The sequence below is a fragment of the Sylvia atricapilla genome, chromosome 2 (assembly GCF_009819655.1).
Source record: "Sylvia atricapilla isolate bSylAtr1 chromosome 2, bSylAtr1.pri, whole genome shotgun sequence".
In the NCBI taxonomy this organism is placed as follows: domain Eukaryota; kingdom Metazoa; phylum Chordata; class Aves; order Passeriformes; family Sylviidae; genus Sylvia; species Sylvia atricapilla.
This window is the reverse complement of record NC_089141.1, coordinates 31,320,615-31,348,485: the sequence shown is the minus strand read 5'-3', so window position 1 is coordinate 31,348,485 and position 27,871 is coordinate 31,320,615. Positions and strand designations below refer to the sequence as shown.

Here is a 27,871-nt window from a genome sequence, read left to right as displayed (position 1 = left end):
TTGAATCAAAGAAAACATAAAGTGCATTGCTTGGTAGAAACAGTGCATAACTCACAAGTTATAAACAGTTGGGGACACAAGATTTTTATTAAGTCCTTCATCTGGCAGCATTTCACTTGACTTCCATGGGAATTTGCTTTGTTGAAGATACTAAATAGGGAACTGTTTCACTGGATGAATCTCATGATTATTTCTTTTACACAGAGGATACATAACATCTTTATATTTCAGTGCATATTAACAAAGCATGAGCAGAAATGTAGGTTAAGCCCTGGATACCACGATTTTTGAAAGGTGGCAGGACACCCTACAACTCAGGTTAAATTAGGAGAAGTGAATGTATAGGAAAAAATATGACTGCCTACGCTTTACTGTGATGCATTTCTTGTCCCCTGTGGTGTTAGCAGTGTGCCTCAGGTTATTTCCTCATTTACCACTTGAGCTTAGGGACGCAATTAAGAAACCCTTTATTAAGTAGATTTAACTTCAAGAAGGTGAGTATTAAGTATCCCTGTGCTTGAAAAGCTAAACATAACGTTTTTTTGATAAATTTCTACCTTTGGGAGAAAGCCTAGGTTTGTATTTGGTTTAGTGAAGAACACGTCTCATGCTTTCTGCCTCTTGGATAACACTTAGTATAATAGACATATAATTGAGCCACCTAAGGCAGGATAAGGTGATACAGGAATAAGGAATCCTAGTACTAGACACATTTTTAAGAGATATCAGATGGGAGGATGAAATGCCAAATTTCTGGACTAATAATCAAGCACACTTATAGTGTACTCCAGAGCAGTACAGCAGACTGTATGTTTTCTCCTCAGCTGAGGGTATGTGTTCCTTTAGTATCAACCAGTTTTCCTCATCCTTCAGTAACACCACTGCAAGATTCTTCAACCATGAAAATTGTTGTTGGGATCCCAGCTGAGACCTGAAGCCTCACCAACACAAACCTGAAGAGCAGTGGATTGAATCCCTCTGGAGGTGCTTGTTCCTTCCCCTTGTCTCTAGAAGGAGCTTAGGACATGCATGATACTGATTTAGGTATTTAATCTCTGGTCAGAGTATAAGGGGACAGATGATGATGATATTTTCTTTACTTTTTTTTTTTTTTTTTTTTTTTTTTTTTTTTTTTTTTTTTTTTTTTTTTTTTTTTTTTCCAAGCAGGTGCAAACCTGTATATATCTCACTTCCTTCAAAGTCTTCTGCATCACTCTCTGAAAAAGTTCCTGATCTGACACTTTGAAAGTGTGTCACATTGCTCCACATGAAATATATGCCATTCATTCCAGACCTCTTTGTGTCACATGGCATCATCCCTAGCTGGGGTGTCCATTTATATCCCAACATATCCTGCAAATTTACCAGGTTCCTTTAATTCTCAAATAAGGAAGCTAGGCTGGTGTAAATTTTGTATGTAGCCAGTGCACTGTATCATAGCAAAGAAGCTTTCCTGAGAGCGGTTCTTCAGGTCTCAGGAAATTGCATACTTGTTTCTGAATTTGTAAGCCAGGCAGTGAGTTGCTTCAGATTCCTGGGGATAAGAACTCTGTAAAGATTTAGTTAGTTAGGATCTACAGACTTTTTTCATGAAACAGTATGTTTTATGGACATTCAGGCTACTTGACCAGCTCCACAAGTGGTAAACTTTAACATTCAAACTGTCACTTTGCATCTGTTGAGAATCTAACTTAATTCACTTCTCTAAAGAAAAGCCATTGCTTTCCATGAGCTTTGCATGATACCAGATCACTGCAAAAAGCCAAAAAGGCGTTTAATTCTCCCTAGCAAAAACAGTTTTCATGCAGTTAACCTTACAATGGAAAGTGGCATTATAATCCCAACTGTCCTTGAAAGGTTTCTTCTAGAGGAAATGAATGAGGTTTTCTAAGGAAAGATGAGGTCTAAGGTCAATGTGTCTGATTGTAAATTCAGGCATGGGGATCATTTTTTCAGAGGCAAAATGATAAGCTGTGATAAGAACTGTTGGTTTAAACAGTACATTAGGCGACAACCGAAGTAGTATCTTCATCTTGTAAAATACTGCTCTGATTTTAGTTCATTATTTTTAATGGATAATAACATGGGTAGAGAAATTTTGCTTGTGGTATCCAAAGGGGATAATTTACTTTCTTCTATGATTTGAGTTATTGCATTTAGGGGGGAAATGGGAAAAATAAACAAAAATTTCTTTAAATAGAAAATCCTTTTTCTTAAATTAAAAAGTAGAATGACATAAGACTTGTCAATATTCTATACTATTGCTACATGAACTTGCTTTATGCATATAAGTATTTTCAAACCCCAAATACATGAAAACCTAGAAGTTTTGTATGAAGCTGCATGCACTAACAAGTCATTCACTTGTATTCCTGCAAAAATTAAAGAAACCTTTTTTCCCCCTGCCCCCACATTTCCCATTGTAGGAAATGAATTTCATGTAGCTTGTAGCACTTTAGGAGCTTGATGGTTAGAAAATTCTTTCCCAGTGATGGCAGGGCAGAACCTGCTTGTGAAGCCAGGTGTGTTGCTACAGTGTTGTCAAAAATTACTGCTATTTTCTTTTATGGGCCAGAAATTATATGTTTACTAGGTAAAATAAGTTAAATCAAATCAGTAATTTTCAGATGGCAAGTAGGTCTGAGATGAGTAGGAAATGCTGAGCTAATCTGGTGGGATGAAACTCTTTATGAAGTAAGAGGGATAAGGAATAAAAAGGTCTATTTATATACCTTCTTCTGAAAGTATTGTACAGTAAGCAGACCTTTCTTTTGAGTCACTGGGCCACAAGTAGCTGTGACTGCTGCTTTCCTGATCAATTCCCCATGTTCTATTTGTTATGTTGTCTTGGTGTCTGCTGTATCTGGAGCAGCAGGAGCTATCTATGGCACTAGTGCCTGTTTTGTTACTTCCTCTGCATTATTCATAGCATCAGATAGTCACTGAATATAACTGATGCCTGCAAACGCGTCACAAATAGTTACAATATTTTTTTCAACACTACTCCTACTAGTCATATGGAAGGCCATTTCTGCATTCCACAGCCTTCTATAATCTGAAAAAATATTTCACATTGGGAAAAGTGTTACTACATAGGAGCTCAAGCTTCAGTCATCATTTCTCTTCACTTGCTTCTCCTTGTCCTTCTTTCTATTCAATTTTTTTACCAAGTTAAAGACTCCTTTAACCAAGTTGATCTCCCTGTCTCCCATTTCTGATTTTCTCACATGTCCCTTAATCCATAATGTTGTTTTCTATTCTTCCTCTTGTCTCCTGAATGTTTCTATTGCCTAAACCCTCTCTCAAATATCCCCATGACCCTGATAATTCCTGTACATAGAATCATTTAGATTGCAAAAGACTTCAAAGACTATTGAACCCAGGCATTAACCCAGGACTGCCAAGTCCACCACTAAACCATGATCCCAAGTGTCTGCATGTCTGGACAGTTCCTTGACCATGCTGTTCATATTTGAAAACCCTTCCAGGTAAGTATTTTTTCCTCATATCCAATATGAGCCTTCCCTAGTGCAAACTGGGACCTTTTTGTGTCATCCTATCATCTGTTATTTGGGAGAAGAAGCTGACATCCACCTGACTACAGCCTCCTTTCAGGGAGTTGTGTAGAGCAGTAAGGTCCCCCCAAATCTCCCTGTCTCCAGGCTAAACAATCCCAGGTCTCTCAGCCCCTCCTTGTCAGACTTGTTCTTGGGGCCCCTCATCTTCTCCAGTGCCCTTTTCTGGCCACCTCAAGTGTTTTTCTTGTAGTGAAGGACACAAAACTGAGTGCAGGATTTGATAAAGTGTTGCTGTCTGTCTCCTCCTGTCTTTGTCTCATCATCTTAGAGCGTAATTTGTGACTGTTGCATTTATTTTGTCCTGTGTTTAAATTGCTATTATCTTGATCTAAATTAATCCCACATCAGAATAAAGAGCATCATGGACTTCACTTTCCACCCAAGTGTAAAGTACCAGTGAATAAAGGAAGCTCCACAGAGGTCTGACCCTGGATCCTGGTTTCCTCCCGGGAAAATAATGATAACATGTAATGACTCATACATAGCTCATCACGTTTCTGATATGAGACTACTCAGTCAGAAGCAGCTGTTTTTTGCCCCAAATCCTTCCTCTGTATAGGTCCACCATAGGAAATCTATTACAGGTTCATACAATGTGCTTGATTTGGGCAAGGAAGGCTCAGACTGACATTTTGCTTATCCTCTTACACTCCATAAATATATTAGCATGTTTTTTAGAGCATGACCCTAGACAAATGGCAGAAGAAGATGTTACTCATGTGATTATAAACTTTGAAAACCTGTTTCAATGGGATGTTTGGTTTTTTTTAGTTATTCTTTGCATGTAATATGTAAGCATCTTAACAACTCAGAAAATGGGCAATTTACACAGCATACGCATCAACACTCACATTTTATCAACGTTGATGGATCCTCAGAAACCATGAACACTCTGGGGTTTGGGGATCCCTTCTGCTTGCTCTGTGCAGGGTCTACATGTCAACGTGTACTTACAAGCACCCCAGTAACTGCATTTCCTGCAGCCTCTGTGTCACAGAGGGTGGGTTGGATCTTATGTGCAGACTGGCACTTTCTAGTGGCTGAAAAAAGCTGACAGCGTGATAAAAGAAATGATCTGGCTGCTGGAAGCATAATAGTGTGCAGAATATGCATCTACATATGTTGAATCTTTCTTGGTAATGACAACAGAAACATTTCAACTTGGAAGAGTATGAAAGGCTGACACAGGGTGAACTCTAGCAGCCAATCTTTGTCAGCATTTCTAGAGGGTAATGTAATAACAGAGGGGAAAAACCCAGCATCTATTAGAGAACAGTCTTCAGGAAGCATTTAAATTGAAGGACAGTTAAAATTTATGACTGAGGCATTTAGGCTCAGGGTTTTCTGATCTTATGTGTCAAAACAAAGTCAACTGTAAAGCAATACCACAAAATCACTACTAATGAATGTGATGCAAGTGTCAGACAACAAAGTTTAAAGTGGAGTTCAAGATAAAGTGAGAAATAAATTTATGGACTGGGTGCTTGGAGTTTTCTGGTTTTGTTTGGTAGAGTAAAAAGGAAATGTCATCTTCAGAACTTATGGATTGAAGAGGTTTTAAATGGAAGGGGAAAAAAAGAAAAGCTGCCAAAATTAGCAAAGTTTAAAGCTTCCCAGACATATTTTATGGCCTTTCTGTAATGAGCATGTCTTTTTCCCTTTCTCAAAAATTTTTTTTCCCTTGTGACCTCATGGGAATCTAAAACAAAAGATAGAAAACAAGTACTCTTCATTGTGATGTATTGGGAGAAAACAGTTATAAGCTTGTGAGAACTTTAGGGAGGCCACATGTCAAGATAACATACCTAACCTGATATTCATGCAACTGTTCCACCTAAAGTATTCCAGAAAGTTTTTAACAAGTGAGTTAAGGAGAAACAACTTTCCTGTAGTTAAATATATTGACAATATTGCCATGTATCCATGTCCAATGCCTTAAAAGTCGAATATGAATGAAAGTTTCACGGCGTGGTAAAGTTGATGAAAAGGCACATTTAAGGAGATGCTACACTGAAATCATTAAAGGCCAGATGAAAGCAGCTCTGGTTTGTATTAACAAGTGATTCAGACTCTACATTTCAGTGCTTTTTTTGATGATATAGCTTGTGATTCCAGGTTTCATGCTTGCAAATATGTATTGTTATGTTACAAGATAAAAGACTGGGGGGAGGTGTCACTTAGTGGGATGAGATACATTGTGTGGTGGTGGGGAGAACATTTCGGGATTATTTACTAGGGAATGCTTATGTAATGAACCAGAGGTAGAAAATGAGGGATCAAGATCTTTGGGAGAGGAACAAACATTGGAAAACAGATAACGGGATAAAGGCTGAGGGTTGTGTGGAAAACTGGGTTGGTCATTGTGTGCATGTGGCAATGTCTTGTTCCTGTGAGCATAGTCAGTTTTGTACTCTCATTAAAATCCCTTTCTAACTCCTTTTCTGTGTAACAAATTGCCTATGTCATGGGCACATCAGCCCATGGAGGAGAGCATTTGGAGAGGGGACCACAAAGGTGACTTCTCTCAGCTAAGTTCAGATTAATTCACTTTGTAGTCAATATAGACAAAATAATTACCTTCTTTAGAATGTGAAAGTGATGATTTATTTCAGACATGGAAAGTAAAGACTTTTAAGACAAATGTGCCAATTTCTCTTCAGTGACTGCCAAAGGATCCCAGGATGATTTTCTCATCTGTAGGCATTTGCAGCTGATAGCCTGATACTACCCTAGAAGACAAATATTGTGTCATGTATTAATGGCAGATGACAGAGAAAATCACAGATCATGATGTACCCTGCTTACAAGCAAGTGCTAAAGCACTCATATAAGATCATGCCAGTTAAAAAAAAAATTTTAGAACTTAATATTTAAATATTTTTTATTCTTATTCTTTGTATTGGTGCCCAGCTACTCTTCAACATCTTGAAGATTACTAAGATCTGGGGGTTAACATGACTTTTAGGTCTGAACTTGTACTACATACTGAATTGTGCAAGCTTGTCTGAAAGCAGTAACAAAGGCAATAATATCTCTGTCTCCAGGATAAGAGGTTCCATAGCTTTTTCTCCTTGGTTTCAGACCAGCATTTGCAACGGGGCATTAGAGAAGATGAGCTGACTAAACTTCTGTTGATGAAATAGTTTGAAGGCAATCTTACAGCTGAGCAGTCAGTGAAAATATTTTTTGCTGAGTTAATGTCATTGTCCACTTTTGTATGCTCTTCCTTTCTAACCGTAGTGACTGAACAAAGAAAAAAAAATTTTTTTTTTTTGAGTTTTACTCCTAAGCATGTCAAGGGTAAATAGAACAGGTTTTTTTTCCATGAACATGTATATGTATATGTATATGTATATGTATATGTATATGTATATGTATATGTATATGTATATGGATGCTTTGGATATCTTCAGTATAAACCCTAGAAAGAGGCAAGTGAGCCTCAGGCAAAATACATGGAAAATATAGTAAGCTACACTCTCCTGCCTCTGTGTTTCTTTAGGGAATAACACAGGGGAAATCATAATTCTAAACTCTAAAGACCATGTCTGTTCACCCCAGAAGTCAAGTTAGTTTGCTTTTCCCCAGGTGCTTTCATCTTTTAATCCCTTGTTGTGCTTGTTTCCATAATCAGAGATCCTTCTTTCCAGAACTTTTGCATTTAAGATGCTTCTTTTCAATAGCCTGTGTTTGTTTGTAGAATTATTTCAAAGCCAATTCTTGTTAACTTGTGGAAGAATAAGAAATTTGATGTTCCAGAGAGAAGTTCCAAAAAAAAGTTTCAGCATTCAGAAATCAGTGTCAGCAAAAAATTAAGTAAATAATTTGTTTTGATGGGGAATAGTCAGAGTTAAATTAAAAGACTGCATAATTTAGGGAAAATGCATCTTTAGGACCAACTGGTCTCTGTGAGAAATCCCAGACACCCACCTAATAATAACATCCTAATTCCACGTCATAATTTTCTATATTTTTGACAGAGAAGAACAATCAAGGCTTAGATCTACACTTGTCCTGCAGGAGCAGGGAGGTCATTCTCCCCCTGTGCTGGGCACTGGTGAGGCCACACCTCGAGTGTTGTGCCCAGTTCTGACCCCTCAGTTTAGGAAGGACATTGAGATGCTTGAGCATGTCCAGAAGAGGCAACGAGGCTGGTGAGGGGCTTGGAACACAAACTCTGTGAGGAACAACTGAGGGAACTGGGGGTATTTAGCCTGGAGAAGAGGAGACTCAGAGGTGACCTTATCACTCTCTACAACTTCCTGAAAGGTGATTGTAGTGGAGTGGAGGTTAGTCTCTTTCTCCAAACAACAACTGATAGAATGAAAGGACACAGTCTTAAGCTGTACCAAGGGCAATATAGGTTGGATATTAAGGAAAAAAAATTACAGAAAGAGTGATAAAGTATTTGAATAGTCTGCCCGGGGAGGTGGTAGATTCACCATCTCTGGATGTGTTTAAGAAAAGACTGGATGTGGCACTCAGTGCCATGGTTCAGTTGAGGTTAAGGTTGGGTTGGATTTAATGATCTTGGAGGTGTCTTCCAACTCAGCAATTCTGTGATTCTGTGCTTCCTGCTTTACTTCTGTTGTACCTACTTAATTAATATCCCTATTTACATAGAAAATGACTTAAATATCCATGTTAATTAGTTAATTAATTAAGATAGGCAAGGAATTTTAATCTGGCTTCCTGATTTTCCTTTCTTCTTTCCTACAACATTACTTGAAATGTAGATACTATGTTATATATGTCTGATGTTGCAATATTAGCAATATTGTAGCATGTTGCAAAAATATATGCATACAATATATTGCATGTAGCAATATATTGCATGTAGTAATATATTGCATGCATATATATTGTAGCAACAATTTTGTATGTAACAACATACATTGTAGCAAAACTTTTAAAAATTTGAACAGTCATGTCCATCAATCCTTTGCCTGGATTTCTCTGTTGAGAATTTCATAGCGCTTTTCCGCAAATTACAAGTCTGCAAGTGAGAATGTAAGATATGAATTTATGCAAATGGTATTGCAAAACCTGCCCTGCTACCAAAAAACACTGTATAATAAAGCAAAAAGATTGATGTGCCTCCTGTAAATCCTCTGGGAAAATATAGGCATCTGTTGTTAGATGTTTATTCAGCCTGCAAGAATCGGAGACAGTAAAACTATTTTACCATCAATGGAGGAAAAAAAGGTGCACTTGCAAGATATGTTTTCACTTACCCAAACAGAAATGTGCAAAATGGTTCACATGAATCATGTTTTTAAAACATTTTGATTTTCCTTCTCTGCTGAAGGAGCCCAGAGTGACTATCTCAAAAGTTGCTGGGATAAATGTCCCTGGAGGAACTTGATTTTGAGCGTCAGGCTGCTAGTTTGATAACATACAAGTGTTCACCTTGAGTTTGGAAACACGGTTTAACTCCCTGCTGCCTGAGTGGGACCTTACCTTATGAAGCAGAGCAAATAATTCTGAGTGGAGGAATACAAAGTATTTTCCCATGCTGACCAGGACCTCTCCAAAATGATCATACATTTTATGCTAAGTAGGATAAGCTTGGAAAGTACTAGATAGTAATTCAGAAATAGATTTCCTTGCACAGTTTGAAAGGGGACTTTTGTATGAAAGATGAGTTGTTATTAGAAGATGAGTTGTTTCTTCAGTACGAAACTTTGCTGTTCAAATATCAGTTCTGCTGAAGTTTCATGCAAATTTTCTTAAAGAGAACTGTACCATTGCTAAACTTTCTGGGAGCAAAGACACTTTTTGTGTCTGTGGTTTTATGTTAACATATCTCCATTGAGACAAAACTGAAAAAAAAAAAAAAAACCCTAATAAATACTTATTTAAAAAAAAGTCAGTTATTAAAAGAAAAAAATCTTTATCCAAGGAAAGTTTTGATCCTTCAACACAGTCAGATCACATGCAATTTTTATCATATAATCTGCAAGGCTTATGCCTCCTCTTATAAAGGACACTCTAACCCTTTCTTAATGGAGAACATTCTTCACGTCAAAAGTTTGGAGAAGCCATTTAATAAACCTAATAATACTCCTAAGAGAAGAGAGAATGCCCTCAAAGAGCATTTGATTTCCCTGATTGCTAATCAATTTTTGGAAAAATATCACAGTCTAGTTAGTAATACCATACTGATTGATGTATCTTATCTAAATAAGTTTCATAAAAAGCACCAGATCTTCTAAAAGCATTAGGGATTTATAAAAAAAAATGAATTGTGCTACAGGTAAATGAAACACTGTAGAAAAATTTCTCAGATGGCATAGCTAAAATAATCCAACTATGACAGACAGGAAGAATTACTTGTTTTTGAAAATAAATAAATAAATAAAATCTGACTTCCATGAAAGAAAAATATGAGAATAAGAAATCAAAGATATCTTGGTGCTTAGGTGTAGTTTGGCTGTCATATTTTTGGTGTTTTCTAGTAAAAGCAAAGATCTACAAAATAAATTGAGCAAAAATATAAATGGTGTCTTGATGCTAGGCAGATAATTTTGAATTTTTGTACTTCACTACTGCTAGCATGGTTTTCCTCTAGCTTGTTGCTTAGAGAGAGAGGGGGAAAAGACTTATTTTTAATTCTACTTTTCATGTTAAATTTTGACCCTGCCTAGATGCTTCAACAAAGCAATAATACTTTTCCATTACAGAAGGCTCATGGTTTGCAATAATGCCCTTGTATATTCTGTGAAATACTAGATAAATAAAGGGGTATTAGATAGGATACTTGCTATTTAAGTCTGTCACTTTAAATCTCCTGTACAAATATTGTCTAAGATTCTTGTTTTCAGGGTAAATGATTTCTTTCTTGTACTGAGAGCATTATTTAAATAAACTAAACCAATCCAGACAAAAAGCCACCCTGGTAACACTAAGAAAGCTCTTAATCTTCTCTGCTGTATAAAACAATGAATGCCATAGAAGCAAAATGGTGAAAGGATGATCTTTAGTACTGGGGTGGAGGTATTTAGAACCACTGAATGGGAGCAATTGAAATATGTCCTTCCAGATAGCATGGATGTTATTCTTAGACCCACCCCTGCTATACTGAAAGGTAAGTGGGAAATCACTCAGTATTTAACACTGTATTGTACATTTAAAATCTAAGTTTCCTGTGCCATGGTCTGTCTGTTGATGGAAACCGTGCAATGTCCCACAGAATGGGACTTTTCTCAGAAAATTACCTGGCACTTGAACCTTTACATTTGCGTATGGATACGTGTCCTAAAATATGACTCCTCTCCCTGAGGAGGAAACAGTGGCAGAAACAACATGAACTTACTGTAATCCCCTTTCTCTCTCTCACTGCTGGATGAGAAGGTAGACAATAGGGAATAAAGTTAAGCCTGGAAGGAGGGAGGAGTGCAGGCAAAGCATTTTAAAGATTTTGTTTTCTTCTCATTATCCTCCTCTGATTTTCCCTGGTAAAAAATTCCATTAACTTCCCCAAGTCGAGTCTGTTTCACCCTGTATGGTAATTGGTGACTGATCTTTCCCTGTTCTTATCCCAATCCACGAGCCTTTTCTTATATGCTCTGTTCCCTGTCCAGCTGAGGAGGGGAATAATAAATTGGCTTTTTTAGACAGCTGACTTCCAGCCAAGGTCAAACTGCCATGATGTGCAATACTTATTCCTCAAACATGCCTAAAGAAGATTGTGGTCAAGGTGGGGGCATGGTGGTATAAGGAGAGAAATAAAAAAGGAAACATAAATATACTAAGATGGAACTTATCTACTGAATGTCTACTTGGACTTGCAGAATGTGATTTGCATTCTGACTGTGACAAGTATATTTAACAATCTGTGAAGTAAAAAAGCTTAATAATTTTCCCTCTTTTTTCTATGAAACAGTGCTTATTTCCTGATTGACTGACTTGACTAAATCATACTGAGTCACATACCTGAAAGAGGGTGCAGCCCTGCATATGTAGTTGACAAGAAGCTATTGTGAGAAGATAATTGTTTCTAACAAAGGTATAACTATTCCCCTAATTTCAATTTGTTTCTAGTAGAGCCAGTTCATTTAAGACATCCAGCCACAGTCATTCTCTTTGGAGCCAGAATTGTTCACTTGTCAATAAAGTTTTGGATATCTTGCTTTCCGGGTGCTAATGACAGAATGAGGTTATAATGTGATAAATTAATCAAAATTATGAACTGTCAAATTGTGAGTGCATGGGTATGCTTAATTCAGCGTTATATTCACTACTGCAGTGAATTGTCCCAGGTTCCAGTTCAACACTTAGGCCTCACCTGAAATCTGTGAGTTACTAAGATTAATTTTATGTTAAATTAGATGCCTTATATAGTACCTGTCTAGGAAGGAGGTGATAGAGACTGTAACCGGACTGTTTACTATTTTTTTGATGGATTGCAAACTATATGAGTAATGTCTAAAAGAATATAAGTTTTTGTCTTTGTGTTCATTAGGTTTACTTATTTTACACTCCTAAACTGATATTTTTTCCAATTTAGAATTATTTTTATTTCCATATTTTGTTTCATTTTATGAAACAATGAGCTTTGAGTGCTCATAGAGAGAATTAAATTAATTGTGTTTCCTTCCCAAATTTTGAATTATCTTACATAAAAATGACACTTTGGAGTAGCAAAAGCTCATTAAAGAGCATTGTTCAATGAGTTGTTGAAGTTCACAAAATATGCATATTGGATAAAGAGCCTTCATCTAGTTTCCTCTTTATTCAGCTCAGTTTTAAAGAAGACAGTTCTAGTTAATGGTTCCACACTTTCTTGTAAATCAGTGCTTTCTTATTTTTGAGAAAGAAATTTTTGTCATCCATTATTAACGCTGAAGTATTACATTATCTTTCCATTTTATCTAGAAAATATTTTTTACCATTTTTTGAAATTAATTAAATAAATAAAATAAGGTTGCCTACTTGAATTCTGATTCTGAGAGAAATCTTAAAAAACATTATATCATTCTGTTGGAAAGAGAGTATGGCCATGTTGGGAAAATACATGACATTCTCTTCAGCTTGCTAATAAATATCTAACTTCCCAAGATTTCATGAACCTCATAAAATGCACGTTGGTCTCTAACTGTAGAATTAGCATCACTCAGTTGACCAAAATCATTTTTTTAAATTAATCTTTCACATTAGAACTTAGAAATCTCGGAAAAGATTTTATTGTGAATTGATGTTATTGTTTGGACATGAACACCTCAGTGTTTACTCCCATCCAGAGGAACATTTTAGCTCCCCCTCCTTTTTCAAACAAGTCACATGATCTTGTAAAAATCCATCACACAAGATTGCATCAGGTTCCTGAGTAAGACTTGAAAATCTCAGTGTGGAAGTAACATGCTCGCGCAGATGAATTCATCCTGCTGTGTCAGGACATCCAACATGGGAGACAGATGTGACAGCATAGAGCAGAATGTTCCCTGGTGTATAATGCAGTGATAAAATGTGGAACACTTATGATATTTGTTATGAAATATGGGATGATTTTTTTTCCCCCTAAGGCAATGAAGGAGCTCTCTTGGCTGCCTAAATGATAAGTTTTTTCCGATATCACTAGACAATAAAACACTGGCAACTGCACAATAAATATCCTCTCCAGGTATTAGTTCTACTGAAATTAACCCTTGCAACTTTTCAACAATGCTATGGCTGCTGAAGAATGACACACAAATTTCACAGAACATAAATTCCTTGAGGAATCCATTGAAGTTGAAGAAAAGCAGACTGCTCTTTAGGGATATATGTGTACAATTTGTGCATCTGTACAATATTCTTGTGGAGTATCTGTAGTTGTGACTGTTTGTCAGAACTGAAAGAGGGAAAATTTTCAAATTTTCCATAATTGTATGTTATGGTTTCATGGCATAGCTTTTGGTTTTTCTGTTTTAGTAATTTACCCTTCAGTGTTTCAAAAGCCGTGTGTTTTTCCTTGCTAAAATGCAGAAAATATGGTTTAAAACTTCTCTTGATTAGCCCTCATAAATGATGCTGACATTCTTGGCCAAAATATATCATGATTTCAATGCAAATTTTTCTCCATTCTGATATGTCATTTAGAGTTTTATTATAGCAGACATATTTCTTGGTTCATATGTTTGAGATTGTCATATCTTAACAATGCAACAATTTCTGATCAGATTAAATATTTTGCTTTCATTAGAGAGGACTGTTGAATGCTCATGAATGAACTGGATGGTCTTGAGTGTCAATTCTCTGCTTCTTATCACCACCTAAATTCATGAGCAAACCTTACAGATACGTATCTAAGAGAAACCAGAGGCACCCATGCACATACAAAATGCCAATTTACTGTATTTTACCTGAAAACTATTCAGTCTTACCTTTGGAATCTATAAATTATGAATAATATATTGATAGCTGTCCTTTGTGTTATGTTTTATACTTCCATAGAGAGTCCTAGGGAATAACCAGGTCCTGTACTGGACAGGTAACTGAAAAGTTCCTTTGCAACCCTGACAGAGAGTCACCAGCCACTTGCATACTTGGGAATAGGAAACAAAAATAATCCTTTCAGCAGTAGAAAGCCTTTAAAATAATCCTTTAAGACTGGCAAAAGGTGTGTTCATAAACATGGCCCAATTATTTGTAACATATTTTAATTAAAATGCTGGTTCCTTTCAAAATATCTAATACATGTCTATGTATCTATACATACATAAAAATCTAATCTCAGTTTCTGAGAATCCTTTTTGAGGTGTGTTACATCAGAACCTGTTACATTTTACTATTCTCTTTTTATTACAATAGTGTGTTGTCAAAAGATAGATCAGAGCCTGATTGTATCATGTGCTTTGGAAACACAATAACTGATATTATGTCTTGCCAGACAGAGGGTTTAGTCTTTCACTGTCTGAATCCACTGTTCATCTCTATCTTGTTCATAGTTTTGCTTCCATTTCAAAATGTATATGAAAGAACTGGGAAGAATTCAGGAAAAGACACAGAAGATGTTGAATGAAGGTACAATGTCTCCTACTGGTAGAAGAGCGAAACGTTGGATGGATGCACAGAGTGTCTTTCACTGAATAGAGAAACTTTTCCTCATAGGTGGAAAAGAGATGCCTTATTGAATCTTTGGCTTCTGTGATATTGAGATTTTGATTCTTCACAAGAAGTGGTTGTGCAAAGGAACATTACCCCGTGTTACATTTAGGATGCTAAAAGATGACATGGGATCAAGGACTTACTAGACAGATTCCTGGAAGAAAACCCTGTGCAGGGTATAAAAACAAAGATATAAGTCACTGAGCTAGAATAAGTTAGAAAGGCTGATAATATTTTTGAGAAATGTTGCTGCAAGTCCTTTCTATTCAAGTTGTTCGGCAGTAAGCAGTTTTAAAGCTGAGATGCTAAGATAGATGGACTTTTGGTATGACCTGTCATGGGATCTTGTGTGTCTATTGAGGATACAAGCATAATTGTTCAAACAGTTTAAATATTACTTGTTTAAACAGAATGCCTATCTTAAATAAATAAAATTATTTGTAATGAACCATACTATTAGTGTCCCATCACTCAATAAGACCTTAAATATATGCTTGGTGTTAAGCCTGTGATCAGTCAGTAAAAAGAGAGATGTTCACCAAATTATCTTTATTGCAGTGGAAGAGGTTGTCTGAAATAAAATCAGTAGGAAGAAGTAAAAAAAAAAAAAAAAAAAAAAAGAATATTAAAGTTGCTTCTTGAATTGTATGGCAATGCAAAAAAGATGCAATAGAGTGCAATAGAGAAAGCCAGGGGATTTACTCCAGGACAACAAGCTCTCACTTTCTCTGCAGGGCAAGAGATGACAGCTTATTGCAGGATAAAATTGTGCTTGCAGGAAACTGCTACTCACAGAGCAACTGGTGTACATAATAAATCCACACCCTACTTCATCTCATGATAACATGCATATACAGTCCTCGCTGAGAGAGATTTTCCCCAGAACTAGAGAGGAAAACAATGGATTTTTGTTACCCTGAGCTTTATGAATTTGCTACCTGTTCTACAGTCCGACATATTTTGTTCTCTACTGGAATCTATTACATGTATTTCCAAATTTGAAACGGAGAAGAAGTAATCTGAATTGATGTCCTGATTAAATTCACAGATTGTGGGAAGTATCCTGAATAAATCATGAGAATTTTCCATATTATGCTGGCCCAGCTACTGTAATATTTGATTGCTGTAATCACATTTCAGTTAGTATACCTAAAAAGCTAAAGAAAGAAAAGCCATAAAAGTCCTTGGACCAGTATAATCCTTTTCCTGCTCTGAAATAAAACTGTTAAAGAAATAACTAAACCAGCTAATATACCAGCATTTTGTAATAAGGCAATCAGTAAAACTAAACTACAAATTGCAATTTCTTGTTTCCTAGTAAAACAGTCTACATCCACTGCATGTCCCATAAAGGATATTAGTTGACAAATCTTAATTTGGCTGTGGGCAAAATAATTGTCTCCTATTTTAGCTAGGGGCTGTTTTGTTTTAAAAATCAAATACTGATTCTGAAGAAATAGAGCAAATAATTTTCTCTGAGAGCACAGAGTTCCCACTGACAGTGGCTATTAAAAAGATTTAATGAAATCATCAGGAGTTGTTTGAAGCTGGTCTAGGTATATTTTTATACTCAATCTGCACATCAATATTAATTTCTTAACGCAGATGGAGGTTTTATTGGTATCCAAGGAAGGAAGTAGAAAAAACAGTTTACTGGAACTTCAAATTACAAGCAGGGCACAAAGCTGATGGAAGCAAGTGTGAAATTAGACCTATGAAACACTATGAAAAATTGAACACAGTAAATATATATGCAAATAAAAGGGGGTGCTGGAACATGATTGTGACCAATTCTATCTATTGAAAATGTACTTCAGTGACACCCATCTTCTTCATCATGTTTAAGGTCTGCCAGTCAAATCATTATAGACCTCTTTTTGAAGGTTTAATTATGTCTTGATTAAATCTGATCTTAAACAGTGCACAGTTTCTGAGATTTTTGGAAAAAAAAATTTGAAACATAAAATCTCAGAAAAAGGCTTCAGATCTGTTCCATTTCCAGCTCAGGTCTTGTCTCTCTCTATCTTTTTTTTTTTTTTTTTTTTTTTTTTTCCCCTCTTACCAGTGAGATTTCATTGTTTATCTTTATGTTACAGAAAATCCTCCTGAAATATTAGAATAAAAAATATCTTTTGAAAATTTATAATACCTGTTTTGGTTCCAGGTAAGAGCTTTTTTCATACAAAGAAAGTAGCCTGAAAATTGCAAATGAGGTGGTGGTTAACATACATCACTTGATTAGCAAATTGTAGGTTAGTGGCAATAAACAAATTTTGGGCTTTTGAAGGAGTACAAACTCAAAGCCCATTCATAGGAGATGAAAGCTGTTCTCAGGTTCACTTAAGTTAACTGAAGCCTATCTAAATACTCACTATTTAAATGTCAGTGAGTTTCACAGACATTTATCTATTGAATGCTATACCTGTGCATATCCAAAACATTTTGAAGCATAGCATATTATAATGCTGCAATACTATGCCCGTCTTATAGATGGGTAAGTTAGAAACAGATTTTAAACTCTAGGTTCTCAGAGGACTCTTAGGTACTTGTGTCCCATTTAAGCATCTCCATTCCTCTGAAAGAAACATTGAAGGTTTTAGGAGTTGGTTAAGCTAGAACTTCAAATTATCCTCAGTAGGAATAAGGAATAAATATCTTGGAAGATCTAGATCTAAAGATCTAGCTCTGTGTTTTCAGGAGGAGTGGGAGTATAAAATTTTCATCACATTAAGCTGTCTTCTTATGCTAATTCAAAAATTATTTAAATGAATGCCTTTCCAGAGATGGAAAGGAGAATCAGGAGTGATAGAATTGTTAACATATGTTGAATCATTGATGTGGAAAGAATGACCTTCTAAATATAAATAACTTCAAGCATGCCTAGGCACCAAAAGACTGTGTCTGAATTGAATCTGGGTGATCTCATTTTCATCAATTTTCTTTAGAGGCACCAGACTAAGGGTAGATGGTGTTTCCTCCTATGGACTAAAATTGTACAGGACTTTCAAAGGATAAAAGTAAATTTATCACCATGAGGACAAGAAATATGCAATTTATCGCCAAAAGGACATTTTTAAGAATGACAAGAAAGACTCTGCTGATGGCAAGTGTCAATAGTACTATAGGACACCCTTTCCTCGGTCCCCAAAAAAGAAAAAAACTAAGGAGAAAGAATATTAAAGTAAGTCAGAAAAAACTGCCATGAAATTAAAAAAGGAAAAAGCATTGGTGAATATGAATTTTTGTGTTATGTGCTCATGGAATTTTCAAGGCAAATATAATTTCATGACCCAAAAGCAATTTGAAAATGTTTTGTATGAAAGGTATGCTCCCAGTAATAGACAAACCAAAATACCAAAGAGGTTCATAAACTACTCATGAAGGACAGACACAGCACAAAATCTCACCTTCACCACCTAACCAGGTCAAGATGTCAGGTATATATCTATATCCCTGGAAGTGTTCAAGGTCAGATTGGATGGGGATCTAAGAAACTTGATCGTGATGAAGTATCCCTGCTCATTTCAGGGAAAGTAAAACTTGATAATTTTTAAGGTCTATTCCAATCCAAACCTTTCTATAGTTCTATCATCATATACAAGCAAATAAATAAAGCCCACACTTGTAAGATTTTGTCTGTTCATATAAGAAACCATCACTGGGAGCAAAAAATGTCAGTTTGGGAAAAACTATGAAGCAATTGTTCTTTTGTGGAAATTATCTTATATTTACAAAACTGCAGATTACAACTGATTACAGATCACATAAAATTAGGTATATAGGAAAAGGCTAAAAGGAAAACAGGAGAATGAGCTGTAACTAGAGGTCACACAGAGAGCAGGTTACTTGCAGTAGCTGGAAAGCCAGGCTGAAGGGCTTGGTGAAATTACATGGTATTTCCTTTCTCTACCTTTCTTGTCTTCCCACTCCTCCGGTATTGTATATGTAATTTGAGAAATTGCATTCCTTATTTTAAATAAGACCCAGGGAACTAGTTTTGCTTCAAGAATGTTTTGTCTTGGGTTCATTGTGTCAGTGAGATCTGAGAATCAGCTGTACAGTAAAAAAACTGTCACTTGACATACAACTCTCAGGGTTTTCTCTCATGAGGGTCTCTAATTAATATGTCTTTAAAAACAGATCACTTTTAAGGATTTAATTAACACAGAGTACTGACAGTTTCAGTTTAAGCTGAACCGGTTTCATCAATAAATGCTTTCATCATTCTTTGTTCTTTCTCCCTTTTTGCACTTATTCCTTGACAGTAAAAGGGTTTGCTTTTCCAGTTTAACAAATAGGAAATGTAGCAAGTGATGCAGTGATGCTTTGGATTTCCCTCTAAATATTTTTCTATTTAAGATAAGTAAGCAAATTGTGGTACCTTTTTTTTTTTTTTTTTTTTTTTTTTTTTTTTTTTTAACTTTTAACTATTTTTTAAGCATCTTTGCAAAACAGAAGTACCTCTTCATAGGTTATCCTTCTGTATCAAACTTGCTCTTCCATTTATTCTCTAGTTTCCAGATGAAAAGCTTTTGGCCTAGCATTTTTAACCCAGATACTACAACCCTTAATAATCATTAAGATTACAAATTAGAAGGATCCAATTTGTGTGAAAAGAAAATGAATAGATGAACAGGAATATTTCAGTTGTTATCCTTCAGATACTCAATATACTCAAACTTTCATTTCTCCATCATCTTTTAAAAGATAAAAGGGCAGAAAAAAGGGTTTTTCTATTTTCTTAGAAAGATTTTCAGTAGGTTATTAACATTGAGTCAGATTTCTCTCAACAAATATTTTTGCATGTCCATCTGTGATGTTGCTCTCAGTTCCAGTATCTTCTGTGGGTCAGTCTCATCATCCATCTCATCCCACTGTAGGAAGCTCTCCATCATACACTGTCCTTCCTTCTGTTTTCCTGGAAGCTTTTCATTTTGAACTGCAACATATTCTGCTTGCTTTGTCCATTCTCTTCCATGGCTGCCCTTTTGTGGAAACTTTCTTTCTGCCTTTGTATTTCTTCCCCCTACACATAGACTGGGCATTGGTTCTCTTGGTCAGTCTGCTTTTGCTTTTACTTTGTCTTTCACCTTTTGTTTGACCGTATTTGTTCTGCACCAATGATTGGCATTGCTGGGAGCTTTTTCCCAGACAGTTTTGCTGTCCTTACAACTAAGATGCATTTCCACAGGGTGAAATCTTCCTCTCAGCAGTCTCTCCAGTCATGTAGGGTCAGACATCCCACAGCCCATCCTGTCAATTAACAGAGAATCTCCAATGTTTCTAAATTTGTATGTGCATGCTGGAGATTGAATTTCCTTCATTTGCATTGAGTTCTGGTCAAGAAAAGACACACAGTTTATCTCTTTGAAGTCTCATATTGCCATCCATAAGAGCCACTGGACACTCCCCATCACTGTTCTAGGAATTTTACCATTTTTGTAGATGGTACCAGCCCATTCACTCTGTTACCTCATATTCCTTTCTATTGAAGGTCCATTTTTTAAAATAAGACTTGGTTGCAACACTTGGGTTCTCTCTATGGGAGCTGCTTTTGCATTTGTTCATTTTTCTTATTTACCTCTTAATAATCTCTTTACACTGGCTGGTGCCACTGCACTTTGTGAATTCTATGGCTGGGTAATAAGGAGGCACCATATTTATAAACACATGCTAGTTATTTATTAAACAACGTATTGAGATATTTAGTCTCTCTCCTGTGCATACCAGCAAACTCTCTTTTTGCAACCTCTGGTCCAACCCCAACTTTTATTGAGATGATTGCCTTGAGATAAATGACTGAAAAAATAAAGCATTTCACAGAGTGTTAGTCCTGCATCCCAATGGTCCTGTTGTTACTAGGAAATCGTTCTATTTAGAATTTCATTTTGGTCAGTGTCATCTCATTACAGTTAATCGCATCCCACAGTGCTAGTAAATTATTCTGTCACTCTTAATTTCAAATAGATCTCAGTGCTGCTATTTAAGATATGTGTGCAGCAGTGTCACTGCTGTGGACTTTTCTCAAGCTAGGACCAAGGTGCAGTCCAAATGCTTTAATACAACACTCTGACCCAAGTCTCATCCATAACATATTCATGACACTCCCATGCAGGTGAAGCATTATGGAAATGAAGCAATCAATATTTAGACTGTAAACATAGCTGGTTTTACAGATTTGCAATTCTGTGATTTATCTTATTTCCACGTAATTCTATCACATGCTGACACTGGTGTGGGCTGAGACATCAGGAATAATGGACAGTGGGAGACTGATTTGGGGGGTTAGAGACCTAGGTTTCAATTTGAATTTGGAACGAGGGGTAGCTGGAAAGCTGCTGTGGTATATTAAGCCAAACAATTCTAAAGGTGACAGGGAAGAAGAGGTTATAGGCTCTGTCATCCCATGGTCTTCTCCAAAGAGGTTTGAATCTGAGTTCTATTTCTAGCTCTAACATTAACCTTATACTTCACTTTGAACAATACCTTTCACCTCTGTGGTAACTACTCTCCTATCCTTGGTCTGCCATATCCATTTAAAATATTAACTATCTAGGTTATTATGAATTTATACTATAATGAATGAAATTTTTTAAGCTCATAATACAGCATCAAAACCAACCAACCAAAACAAAACCCACCAAATCTCCCCCCAAAAACCCCAAACAAACAAAAAAACGCATACAAACCCAAATAGCCATCACAAAACCTAGTCTTGAATTTTATCACAAGATAAGTGCAGGAAGTGAAAACAACTCTGCTGTCTTTAATCCTTGCAAAAGAAATTTTTGCTAAGGACTCAAGTCTCTATCAACTTTGTCCTGATAATATCTCTTTTCTACTTTTGCTATCATGTAATTTGAAGAGTCCTGAGAAAAACAAAGAACCAAAAATGGTGTGCGATTAAAGGAAGACAAGATTGGTACCTTTCAAATTATTTTTATAATTACAACAAAGAATAAAATCCTTTACAGGGAAGATCGCTATATAATGAAAAGAAGCACATGATTATTGACCAAACCATCTTCCAACTTTAATGCAAATTTAATATTATCACCACATGTGTTGCAGTAAAACTCAAAGAAGAGATGAGCATCTGAATAAACAATGCTTCTGCATCTGGAAATGTTACTTTTCCTCTTACAGCTGCCTTGTACTTATGATTTTGCCCTCTTGATTTCCCACATTTCATAAGTGATTCATAAGTGATTCACATGCAGGCTTCTAGTGAGTGTTCATAGTGACCGCAAGTAATCTTTCCTCTGTTGTTTACTGGCTTTTGGCATCAGTCTGTGGTAGTGGACTGCACAACCATCCATCTCAGCAGCCTTGCCTCCTTCTGGAGCAAACCTGAGGACTCAAAACTTGCTTTTTCCTCCATGCATTAGAGACTGCTTTGGGAAACAAGAAGACACCAGCAATCCCTATGCTCTGCAGATGGTTCTGTCATTGTCTTCCCTGTTCTCTGATTGAGTTTATTGTCCCACAGTTGTCTTGGTTTCAGTTGCTGGCTGGTGGATCTCCACAGACATTTTGGTTCAGTACCTCTGCAATATGAATAAAGTGAAACGCCTGCAGCTGTCTTGGCATCCATTTCATGCATGCTGATTTCCAATACACATTGTCATTTTAGCAAAATGCCCAAAAAGTTACTCCATGATCCCTCTTAAGCCAGCAGTACTGTCCTTCACTGCACGATTCAGAGCACTTTATAGGGAGTGTAACCCTCCCTAACAACTCTAGGAACCTGACATGACACAGTTAGAATACTTCATGTTGCGTCTGCTTTCTGCTTAGCATTAAGGTTTTGAGTGAACTCTGTAGGCTCAGGGCATTTGTCAGAGCTATTAGTGTGTTGTGGCATAAATATGGCCTTTCCTAACTGCTGTAACATTTCTTACTACACCCTGCCCAAGGGACGCTCTAAGGCTGTGTCCTGAGAAACTGGTAACCTTTGTGAGGACAGAACCTATTCCAGCACTGATCCATGAGTTTTTCTTTGCTGGTCTATCTAGTTTACCATCTTGTGGCCAGTTTTCCATCTAGGATATTATAAACCTGGCTATAATCTGATACTTCAGGGTATTGTAAGTCAGTCAGAACATGTAGCATGAAAAATAAATGGTGTATGCCCCAGCCTAGTTTAACCATAAATGTATGATGAACACTGCTCAGCTGTGTTGGAGAAAAATGTTTGTTGCCTTAAAATGCAAATGGTGCTGAATGTTCCACTTCTCCCTCCAGGTAAACTTTGCAATTTCTCTCATGCTAAATCTCTTGCTCTTCCTCTGTCATTGACACTGCTTGGTCTAATATGCTCATGACACATTTTAACTATCTTCCAGACAATTCAATCAACCCAATGGCAGGTCTTTTAAGCCCACATTTCTCACAAAACTAAGCATCTTTGTTTAACTGCAACCGGCAAGTAATCCCCATCCAGCTGCTCCCTCACTTCCCCCTGGTGGGACAGGGGAGAGAATTGGAAGAGCAAAAGTGAGAAAACTTGTGGATTGAGATAAAGATGGTTTTATAGACAAAATAAGCTGTGTATACAGACAGAACAAACCAAGGAATTATTCACCGCTTCCCATGGGCAGAAAACTCTTCAGCCATACCCAGGAAATCAGGGCTCCATCACATAGAATGATGACTTGGAAGGACAAACACCACTTCCCTGAGTATCTTCCCTCTCCTCCTTTTTCTTCTCTCCCCAGTTTTGTATGCTGAGCATGGTGCTGTATAGTCTGGAATACCTCTTGAGGTCAGTTGGGGCCAGCTGTCCTGGCTGTGTCCCTTCCCAATCCTTGTGCACCTCCAGCCCCCTCACTGGTTGAGTGAGAAGCAGAGAAGTTCTTGGCTCTGTGTTCAGTGTGAGCACTGCTCAGCAATAGCAAACCATAGCTGAGTGTATCAGCACTGTTTCCAGCAAAAATCCCAACTGCATATCAGCTATTCTGGAGAAAATTAACTCACTCTCAGGCAGAAACATCATACAAAAACATTATAAAAATTCAGCATGAAGTTATCTTTTCTAGGAGAAAAAGCCTGGACTTGATTTCCATCAGAAAGACTCTGTGCAAGTGAACAAAGAAACATCACAATGCAAAATCACAAGATGTAACTGTTGAAGGAAAATTTCTCCCTGTTTTGCATAGTTTCAGTTGTGCTGAGGAAAACAGAAAAGAGTAGCAGAAGCAGTGAAGAGAAAGGGGAGCCAAAAGTGAAAATGGCTCTGCTAACAGTAGTTGGGTTTCTTCCACTTTTTATATAATTGTTAGTATCTGCTATAAAAGTCTTCTATGAGGAAAATAATTTAATACTATCTTTACAGACAAAAACAGAGGTGAAATTGAGGAGAAACTAAGGGAAGCTGAAATTAATAAAGGTCACACAAGAAAGTGGAAATACAGAAGAAAATCTTCTGGTTCTTTCTATTGCTGTATTTTTTTTTTTTATTTTTTCAATTTTATTGGCAATATGTTGGACTTATATATGGAAAGAAGCAGAACAGTCTTTTTCCTATCTATTTTCACTGCCCTCACATGAAGTTTAGGATCTAATCCAGTCTTTTGCATTCATGGAATAAGTGATAAGTCTCATGGAATTCCATGTGTGACAGCAATATAGATATCTGCATGCATCTTGTATCCTACCAATTTAAAATTTTATTAAGGTCCTCTGTGTTAAGGTCAAATGAGCTGTTGTTTGCTGTGGTCAAAGTGTTTATATAGTACATATATATGCTATATATGTATATAATACTGTGTAACTCACAGGAAAATTTCATCTATTTTTCTCAGGGGTGCAAGACTGTGGAAAATTGACAGGGAGAGATTAGGAGTGAACAGAGTTGTTTCTATCTATGGTGTATATCTCTGGGTAGAGTTTGCCAAAAAGCAGGTCCAGGAAAATAAGCTGGTTCACATTCAGCTGGGAGAGTATATAGGTTAAGTGGTATTAATCACTGAGCAAATTGATTTAGGTTTGGATCCTTCCAAAAATTTCAGTCTCCTTGATGGCTCACTGGGGCTATCACATGTTATGATGGGGACAGTTTTCACACTTGATGGGATGATAATACCTTTTCCCACTGTGAACTGTTCTTTACATTGATGGGCTTTGCATTTTATGCAAACTCTATGTGACAAACAAAAATTACTCTATGTAACCTAAAACTATAAACAAGGCTTCACACGTCATCTGTATTGCTGTGTCTCTGATGAGATTTTTCTTGCCAGTCTGCTAGGGACTTGAACTTTTTTTTTTTTTTAATATTGTTATCTCATCTTGTAGAATAACTCAATAATAAATAAACTGTTAAAGTTTTGGAAGTAAATTTTATTGTATGTGTTGTTTTTAAATGACTATGAATATTCTTTTTCTGAAGTCTCATTAGGGTATGAAACTGTGGTGGTTAATAGCTTAAGAGGCTTATGAAAGAAAATCTGGGTATTTTTATGATTGTCTGCTAAATTGTTAAATCTGTCAAATTTGATTACCTTTTATAAGTGTGCATTAGTTAGAAGACAGCTTTATTACATGTTCTTGATAGAGTCCCCATTGGAGTTCAACTGGACAAGAAAATAAGCATTAAAAACTTAAGTGTTGTATTAAAAAAAAACGGGGCCAAGGGAGTATGCAAAATCAGTAAAGCTCATATTTGATTTCATTGTTTCCTCTAGCAGAGTGGATAATTTCTTATTCCAACTAATCTATGTGTCATGTGTCTAATTCCCCCCACTGCCAAGAAATCATCCTACAGCTGGTCCTCGAGGAAGCATTTGGCATTTCTTTTATGAAATCTTCTACTTTATGGAAAAAAGTTTTGGCCCATATTTTATGCTCATTGACAAGTAATTATTTTTTTCTTGCCTAAAAAGTTGATAAAACTAAAGAGTTATTTCCAGTCTATGTGATTGTGTTTATCATTGGAAGCAGGAGGACTGAAATAGACAAGAATGAAATTCAACTTTTCCTAATTTTTTTTTAATTTTAGATGGCATTTGCCAGGGCTTACATGGGAGCTGCATAACACATAGAGGTGGCATGAAGGTCTCTCAGGGTTTCAGCTCAGGCTATAGCAAATTGCTGATCTGAGAATACATAAGGGAATAATCATTGTCCTCTTCTGGAAAGTGTGTGAAACAATATAGAGCTACTTCAAAGGGCTTGTTATAGTACAGACATGTGTGACCAGAAATTCGGTTGGTCCTTACACAAAAAGTGTTGCTCCAGCTCCTGATTTTGTTGGTGGTTAATTACTATTGACATTTTGGTAAAGAATCTGACCTAATAAAGGTTGTCTGCATTGTGTTGTCTGAATGTATCAGTTTTCAGTTCTACTTCAGTCTTCACATGCTTTGACAGTGCAGGGGAGACACTCTGACGTTAGAAAAGGACTTCAAATTGGTATTTAAAAGTTTGTCCTGGAATGCAGAGAAAAACTTCAATCTGGACCTTAAAATTGTTTTATGCAGATTATGCAGAAAAATTCCCATAGGTGGTAGGGAAGGTGGTACCTTGAGGTATCTTGAGGTTCTGGGCACCAGATCTGTGTCTCAAGACCTGAAAATCCCATTGAATCCCACTGAGACATTGAGAGACTTTTTTTTTTTTTTTTTTTTTTTTTTTTTTTTTTTTTTTTTTTTTTTTTTTTTTTTTTTTTTTTTTTTTATTTTTTAGTGGATGGAATTTCCTCTAGCTGGTTTTAAAGGAGTAAGAGGTATTGTTCTACCTAGAATATAAACCTGAGTAATGTTGGTGTCTTTTCTGGCTTGCTGAGCTTAAGTTGCTGTGTTTTTCTTGTTCATGGGTATTAACTGCAGCCAGAAATGGGGAATATGACAAATATTATTGCACAAGGCTTCCGAGTAGAGTGCATACAGAGGATAATATGGCCATACAAACTGAGTTCATTGCAACCAATGTTATTACTCTGACTGTCAAAGCAACAAATAGTGGCTGCTATCTGCTGTAGTAATGCCAATATCTTTGACACAGGTTGAATGGAAAGATGCACTGGTTGTCTAGTTCCTTGATGAATGACAAAGCCAAAATGATGCCTTGCCAAAATGACTTGGACATGTTATTTACTATATATTTCTAGGGCAGAAGTAATAATAAATAAGAAATAGTTGTCCTGGAAAAAATAAATTTGCAGCCTGTTTCCTTGCCAACAAAAATATCTTTTTGCTAACAGCACAACTGAGAAAAAAATGCTCATACTTGTAAGATATTCCCAAGCATGAAAAGAGGCTGACTTGGATAAAGCAAAGAGCTCTTTCATATAATATCCAGAGGTACTAACTATGGTGGAAATAGAATTTTGTCCTTTAGCTTTGAAAATAAAGCAGAGCTCTTTAATTGCTCCAAATGTTACAAGTGTTACTAAAATGCATGGAAATGGATGAAAATAAGAGAAGAAAAATGGTAAAGACATGAACAGTAAATGAAAGAGGCTGGCGTCATCAGCCAGTAAAGTGATGAGAGAGAGCACTGCTGTTGAAAAATTTTGCCATTAGGTTCCCATCTCCATTAGATAGGTTTATTGGCATAGATCAGTTGTGATATTTGGTAGCTTGAACGAAGTGCCTCAAAATGGAGATCACAAGCAAAAAAACCCTGCTCAGTTATACTCTTACACTTTTGCTGACTGTATTGCTGATTTGCTGACTGATGGGGAAGAGGCAAATGATGCTTTGTGTACTCCTCTGCACTTATGCTGTGCAGAAATAATCTGCAAAAACTCACATATCACTGTCATATATGCACATACATGGATATAAAGAACAACAGGGCATAAAAGAGAAAATAAAATGCTCCAGTTTGTAAGGTAGAGACCTATAACAGAGGAGTAAATTCATTGTAACAATATTTGCTCATGAATGAAGTAAAAGGTTTTTAATCTGGAATAATGTTTATTCAAATGTATTTAACGACTTCTGCAAATTAATATTTTACTGATAATTTATTTGTCTCAGCCTTTGAGACCTTACTGAACAATAGAAATGTTATGGTTTTCCTGTATAACTATGTGAAGTATGGATATAGGGTGGCTGCAAACTTAAAGTGAAGCATTGATGGAGAAGCAATGAGAATTATTTCTCAACACAACTTACTCCTTACTGAAGACTGGTTAATATAAATACAGAGCATAATACATGTTGCCGAATGTTTTATTAACTTAGTTCTTCTTATTAAAG

At 36.4% G+C, this 27,871-nt stretch overlaps 2 long non-coding RNA genes across 2 annotated transcripts in view; one reads left to right on the top strand and one right to left on the bottom strand.

The window, feature by feature from the left end:
- Positions 1–26,358, bottom strand: part of LOC136374050 (uncharacterized) — an 81,532-nt gene extending 55,174 nt beyond the window's left edge. Inside the window, exon 1 of the long non-coding RNA XR_010745804.1 lies at positions 26,274–26,358. This is a non-coding gene — a long non-coding RNA (uncharacterized lncRNA). The remainder of the gene's footprint in view (positions 1–26,273) is intronic.
- The window catches only part of LOC136374045 (uncharacterized), a 692,060-nt gene continuing 690,465 nt past the window's right edge, over positions 26,277–27,871 (top strand). Inside the window, exon 1 of the long non-coding RNA XR_010745802.1 lies at positions 26,277–26,350. This is a non-coding gene — a long non-coding RNA (uncharacterized lncRNA). The remainder of the gene's footprint in view (positions 26,351–27,871) is intronic.